Below are 7,594 nucleotides of genomic sequence, written 5' to 3'. Positions count from 1 at the left end.
TCACGTCACCCTTCATGGCGATGCTGTCCCATCCTCCCTGGGCAGAGGAAGCACACTGACATTCACTGGGCACTAGCTCTGTGCCAGGTGCTCCCACGCCAACGTTACCCTTTTAGGTTAGAATTGACAGCTCTGAGATTCTATTAGCCCCAGTTTACAGGTGAGGAAGCCAAGTCTCAGAGGCTGAATCATCAGATGTGACATCAGGGCTCCAGCCATGGTTCTTCTGCTTGTTGTCCCCACAGAGCAGTGACTCAGGTTAAGCTGACTTAGGCTAGCCCGTCCGGTGTGGGTGCCACTGGGATCCACCCAGCTCTCCCTCCAGCCTCGCTGGCTCATTGTCTCCAGGCCTCCCCAGCTGCCGACTTTCATAACCAGCCACTGGCAGGTTCAGTTCTGCCAAGGCCTGCAGCCAAGGGGAGCCTGGCCCAGCACAGTGGCAATTCCCTGTCCATTGGAGAGTGACTTCTGGAGTGGGACTGCTGCCCCATGCCCTGTGATAGTTGCCCAGAATGAGTGAGCTGAGCAGGTGGTGGCTGCGGGAGCATCAGGCTGTGGCCTCCCTCCTTGACCCCGTGCCTCCTTGGCCTTAAGCCAGGACACCGGTTTCAATCCAGTTCTTACATCACAGGGCCTAGTGGGCCTGGAGAATGGTCTTGACCCTCTGCCTTTGATCTGGGCCTTTGATCTGACTTGAGTATATCTTGATCAAGCAAAGTGCTCTACTGTATAGGTTGGGGGACAAACAATACCCCCAACACATTCCCAGAATGCACTGCTTGAGTTCTATATTAGTTTGGGCTCTACAGAGAAACAGAACCAATTTGATACACACACACATGTGTATGTATATCCACATATATGTATATGAACATATATATATATACACACACACATATGTATGGGCTTCCCTGGTGGCTAGATGGTAAAGAATTGGCCTGCAGTGCAGGAGACCAAGGTTCGATCCCTGGGTCAGGAAGATCTCCTGGAGAAGGAAATGGCAATCCACTCCAGTATTCTTGCCTGGAGAACTCCATGGATAGAGGAGCCGGGTGGGCTACAGTCCATGGGACTGCAAAGAATCAGATGGGACTGAGTGACTAACATTCACTCACACACACATAGAGAGGGGAGTATTTGTTCTAAGGGATTGACTCACCAACTGTGGGGGTGGACAAGTCTGAAATCTGTAGGGCAGGATTTCTGTTACAGTCAGGAAGACAGCGCTTTCCTCTTTGGGAAAACTTGGTCTTTACTCAAGGCCTTTAACTGATTGAATGAGGCCCACCCACTTGTGGAGGGTAATCTGCTTTATTCAAAGTCTATAGATTTAAATGTTAATCATATCTAAAAAATATCTTCACAGCAACATCTAGACTGGTGTTTGAAGAGCTGAACATCATAGCCTAGTCAAGTTGACACATAAAATGAACCATCACAGGCGCCCATCTGTGAAAAATACTGGCAAGTCTGGGAGTCCAGCCCATGCCTCTGTAGCTCCTTGAAGCTCCCTGAAGTTCCTACAATGGCCACACAGGTGTCACCATAAATAGCAGTAGCAAATCTCCCCAGCATCGTGTTCAGAGGATGGTACTCAGCTTTTCAAATCCCCAGGCACGAGGAGATGGCATTTGCTATGGCAGACTGTGAAACTAGAAGCCAAATGCCCAAGTGGGCTGGGCACCAGGATGTTTATGGATTATGCAGCTGAGTCTCGGTGGCAAAAGCAGCTCAGCTACCCTGAAGGCGATGCTTGCAGCACGAGAGTGGAGGTGCATCCTCTGCTCTGGCTGCCCTTGGGCAGGGGTTCACGGCTCTGGAGCCCGCTGCCCCCACAGCCTAACCCCAGAGGGAAAGACAGATCGGAAGAGCGTCGTGGCTCCGCTCCCGGTCCTAACTGTAGCCGGGTGCCCTCCCAGAAAGCCTTTCTCCCTTCTTCCCTGAAAGATGCTGGCCACTACTCTCTGTGCAGGCAGTCCTAAAAGGTTCCATTTCTTTTAGAGGGGACTGAAGGAGTGGATCATCAAGAACTGGCAAGCCCTGCCTCCCCCACCCCTCAAACTGGTGAGAGAGTAAGAGCACCAATGAAGGACCACATACCGTATGCTTACATATTTAAAAATTAAACACTGTTAAATACAATACATTCTGTCCTCCTACCTGGACAACAGTCGCTTCATAAGCACCCAGAAGGCCAGTCTGAATTTGGAATCCTCAGCCTCCCCTGAGTTCTGAGAATATGGTGTTCCAGGGAGAGCTGTCACATGGCCCCCAGCCTCCAGGTCACTTCTGTTTCTCTTCCCGTTTCTGGCTCTGACCCCCACTGCAAGGGCCATTGCAAGCACCCAGTGGATGTCCCAGCGTACATGTCTAAGCTCTGTCTGTAAGGCCTGCCAACAGCTCCTTTTGGCCGCCACTCAAGCCTAGGGGCATACACATGAGTGGAAGGGTCTAACTTGTGGAGTTAGACCTAATGAGTGGAGGACTTGTCCTGGGAGGAGGCCTGCTCAGATCTGGGAAGCAGACTCTGACTGAATGGGCAAAGAATTTAATTCAGGGCACCCAAAGCAGCTGATGCTCAAATGGTAAAGAATCTGCCTGCAAAACAGGAGACCTGGATTTGATCCCTTGGTCAGGAAGATCCCCTGGAGAAGGGAATGACTCCCCACTCCAGTACTCTTGCCTGGGAAATCCCACAGACAGAGGAGCCTGGCAGGCTACAGGCCATGTGGTCGCAGAGTTGGACATGACTGAGTGACCAACACTTTCACCCTTTCACCCAGAGCACAGTCTGGTGCAGAGCAGGGGACCAGCTGAGAGTGGGTGCAACCACTTGGCCCTGTGGACTCTCTGCTTCATGGGGAGGGGTGTGGCCAGAGGAGGGCCAAAACAGGGCTCTCTAAAATATGGGGACCAGGACAGGGACCCTTCTTGTCTAAGAGTGGTACTGTACGTTGGAATGGTTTCAGAGATGCTAGCTCAGTTTAGCTTCTTGCTATGGATACCAACTATTCTGTGATTTGATGTTCAATCTGTTTCTATGGTTATCACCTCCCTCCCATCATTCTCATTTATGGGGAAGGAGATCAAACCAGTCAATCCTAAAGGAAGTCAACTCTGAATATTCATTGGAAGGACTGATTTGAAGCTGAATCTCCAATACTTGGTCCACCTGATGTGAACAGCCAACTAACTGGAAAAGACCCTGATGCTGGGAAAGACCAAGAGCAGGAGAAGAAGGGGGAGACAGAGGATGAGATGGTTAGATACCATCACCATACGGACATAAATTTGAGCAAACTCCAGGAGATAGTACAGGACGGAGGAGCCTGGTGTGCTGCAGTCCATGGGGTTGCAAAGACTCAGACACACTTAGAAACTGAACAGCAGCAAACTTTTTTGCCTTTTTCTTTGGGGTTCTGTTACATCTTTTAATATTTTACCCAGTTCCCTTTGCATCCTAGGTTTCATCTTTGCTTGGTTTCCCTTTGTGGTTCTTTTGGTCTGCCTTCCAGCATCCAGGTCTTCTTTCGTGGTATTGAAGCATCAAGCAGGTTTCTAACAATTTACTGTGTCTCCTGTGGTAAATAATTTTTCAAAGATGTAATTTTGCCTGTTTCTTCATTGTGTTTCATGTTGGATTTTCCAGTTGTTTGTCCATTTGTGAGAAGAAATTAAACTAGACTTTCTTTTATTTTGCCAACAGATTGCCCTCATTCCTCAAGTGTCCTGGCATCTCACTCACTCCCCAACCCCCTTGCATATCTTGACCTGCTCTGTGGTCTGAGAAGCATGGCTTCTGCTCCAGCATCAGTATCCCATGGTCCTCAGGCATCTGTCTTTGGGCAGAGGAACTGTCTCCTGTTCTGAAGTCCTGGTTCCCGGTCTAAATGTGAGCCTGAGTCCAGTTCTTTTTTGTCTGATGCAGCACACAGAAAGCCCTAAGCTCTGGAATACTGGGCTTCTAGGGTTTTCCAGGATGTAGCACCCTCTACTCAGAGTTTGAGTTTCTAAAGAGTTCTAGAAAATATGGTGAGGGTCAGAGGGAAGGGAGCAAATAAATCAACATGAATTTTCCTGCCTCAGAAAGCAAATATTGAACAGTATAGTTGGTAATTCTCTTATTTTTGGTAGATTCTCACAGGCCAGAGGAAGACAGTGGGGGATGGAGAGCATCATACAAAGTTTTTTATTGCTTTTTTCCCTGTTTCCTGCCTTGTGTTCACAGGGCAGGGTATTTAGTCATTAAGCATGTAACTCAATCTGACCTTAACAGAAACATACCAAATGTTTGCTTTTTAAATTACCTCTATAAATTAGAAAAATTTCCACCCCGATTCTGGCAATGATCTTCTCTTAACCTTAGTTTCTGCCTTATTCAAGGATTATTAGGTGCAAGTGACAGGACTGTGCAAGCTAATTTAAGGAAAAAGTAGAATTAATCGGAAGGACATAACAGTTTCTCAAAAATTCAAGGCTGGGAAATGAAGTTCCCAGCCCCATGAGGGACTGGGTAGTCAGAGGTCTCTGACTTATATCATAGGATGTGATTAGCATGCCTTGGCCAAGTGTCAGGGGAGAATGCTGTACCACCCATTCTGGGAGCAGTAGGAAAATCAGAAACTCAGTTTACCCTTGCAAGGCTCAAATGCCTCGCCCTTTATGTATGCAATGCTTGTACTTTCAGCTTGGGGACCCTGCTTATCCCAGTGTGGTGCAGACTGTTTTGGAAGGAGGCTGCTGCTGAGTTAAAGCTGGCCTCGGTGGGCTGTGGCCCCAGCCATCGTAAGTTTCAAGAAGCCACTGCCCCATAAGAGGGCTCCCCCAGCAAATTGGCCATATCACCTAGGGTCTACCACAGTGTGTGGAGCCTGAGCCTTGGGTGACCCAGTCAACACAATGACCTTCTCTTTTTAGATTGTTAGAAAAATGCAACAGAGCCCTGCTTTCTGCTGTAGGAAATCATTTACAGAGCACAGCCACCTCTCAGGTTATTTCCACATGAATCTCTACTATGGATGGTGGTGTAAAACCCTCTTCATTTGCTATGCTTCCTCAGGGTTTTACTTGGGAGGGCTCCATGTTATAAGCCTATAAGTTAGAGCATTCAGGATCTGCCTTTTTCAGTACAGTCCATGGCCACAGAATGGGACTCAAGTCAGTGTCTGAAAGACTGGAGGCAGGCTGGCTTTAGTGCCTACTCATTCACAATCTCTGTTACTGGAGTGGGTAGCCTGTCCCTTCTCCAGTGGATCTTCCGAACGCAGGAACTGAACTGGGTCGCCTGCATTGCAGGCGGATTCTTTACCCACTTAGCTATCGGGGAAGCCCAATAGGGTGGCAGGACAACCCATAAGTTCTACCTGTCTCTACTCCCATGGCGATTTATTTGTGGCATTCCTTTGCCTACCACTGTCACTGGGCACCCCATTGTCTAAGACCACCCCACAAATATTCCTCCATTTAAGTCTTGGAGGGAATAGTTAAAGGCATGGGTTTCTTCCCTCCTAGAAACTTTTCATGTTACAAATTCCTCCACTTTTTCGTCAGTACTCCCTACACTATAAACAAGTAAAAGGGTCCCATCGTATCTTTTTTCCTTCGTGGCTGGGACTGCCTGCTTTTCGTGGCTGGGACTGCCTGCCTTACATCATAAAAATAAGAGAAGTCCTCAAGAGCAGACCAACTGACTCTTTTTCCTTCACCAAAGTAAAAAAGATTATGAACTCAGGGCACTCTAGGATAACCTGAAAGGAAGTAGATGTCATCAGCCTCAAAGGCGGTCTTCACCTCTTCCCGGCCCCTCCCCTTCCTTGGGCTTCTCCTCTCCGCTTCTCTCAGTGAACCTCTCTGTTCTGCCATTTTTTCAGAGTGCCGTTGTCTGCCCCACTTAAACCTAACCAAACACAACTTCCAGTTTTACATACCTCCCCAGATGAGCTACTCTCGAATAGAGCTCCTATATTGCAATTTTAAAGACTGGGAAGTAAGACTCAGGTTGGTCAGTTTGGGTTGGGTGTTTGTCAGTGAACCAATCAGCTCTAGCCAAGGTGTGGTGCTACAAGCCCACTGTCCAATCAATGGAGGCCCTGGGGGAAGTCTCTCTGGGAGTAGAGAGGGCAAGGCAGGGAGAGTGCTGGCTCTGGTTTCCATGGCTTTATTGTGTTACCTCTTGGTATTTTCATGAAACATAGAAGAGGGTTCACCAAGTGTTCCATGTAAACCTGAGAAGTGTCACCATTTGACAACCTGGTGCCCAGGTCTGTCATCTGACTCCATAGGATAGAGGCTATTGAGACTGTGCAAAAGCCTGTGTGGCCTTCCTGGGGAATGTTCCTGGCCTTAATGTTGTAATGATACAGTGATGAATAATGCCAATATGTGATTGTTCTTAGTTTGAACTCAGTAATTCAAAAGGGATAGCAAACAGCAAGAATGAAATCAAGTCTGGACTATGGGGTTGAGGATATAGGGTTATGAAGCTGTAAAAAAAATTTGTTTTCCTTTTATTCTATAATTTATCTAGGTCTATAAAACAAGTGCAATGTATTTTCTGCCTCCCTGAGTCCTCTGGGCAGAGCAGTGTCCCTCCCCTCTGCATTCCCACAGCACTTTGTTCATCTCTCAAAATACCATTTATCATACTTTGTGGTAACTATTTGCTGATGGGTCTGTTTTCCTCGCTAGACCAGGCTCCTTTGGGAATCTTTATTGTGTTCCTTTTGTATTCCTAGCATGAATTGGATCTGAACATAGTAAAAGTTCAATAAATATTTGTTGAATGAACCAGACTCAGGACTCAATGAGCCCAGGCAAACCTTGGATATCTGTGCAGCAGCCAAGTGGAAGAGTTCCCTGCCTTTCTGCTTCTCATTATGTGGACTCCATCCATAGTTGGGGGTCCTCGCATGGCTTCCTGATTCATTTCACACACTTTCTTTCAGATTATGGGTCTTACCCAAACCCCAGCCCACTTGGCTGGAGCCTTGATCCTATGCCTGACCTTTGTAGCCCTCTTCTTAGCAGATCAGACCCTGAATCGTGTTCCTCCTCGCATCACTGCCTGGATCCAACCTGAACAGACAGATCTCAGGCACCATGATGCGGCACTGTACATGATACAGCACAGCTGCCTGCTCTAAGGCGCTCTTCTGTTTTCTTCTTCATGTTAGATTAGGCAGTGATCGCTACACTCCCATTTCTGTCCCTTGCTCGTGTGGACCGTATTTAAACTCCAGAAACACTTTGGCTAGTATAGCGCCTCCCTCCACCTCCACCCGACATGGTATCACTCACTCTTCCTCATGCTATTGGCTGATCCCTGCTTTCCTCATTCCATCATCTCATGCAAACACCCCAGGACAAAAGGATCCTATCTTCCCTGGGTTGCTGTGCAGAAGGCTCAGCCTGAATCCCTTCTGGTCTCTTTCAGAAGGGATTTTTCTTGCATTGCTAGTAAGGGAATAGTTTCCTCAGCTGGATGGTTGCCATGTTCACCATGTCAAATGGACTGCCCTGGGGCCAAGGCTGGGATTAGGTTAAGCCTCTATAAAACCGAGGCAAATTTGTGCTTGGCTAACTTAGCACAGAGCTC

This window comes from Bison bison, unplaced genomic scaffold, assembly GCF_000754665.1.
Source record: "Bison bison bison isolate TAMUID 2011002044 unplaced genomic scaffold, Bison_UMD1.0 scf7180017864503, whole genome shotgun sequence".
Lineage (NCBI taxonomy): Eukaryota > Metazoa > Chordata > Mammalia > Artiodactyla > Bovidae > Bison > Bison bison.
This window is presented reverse-complemented; position numbering follows the sequence as displayed.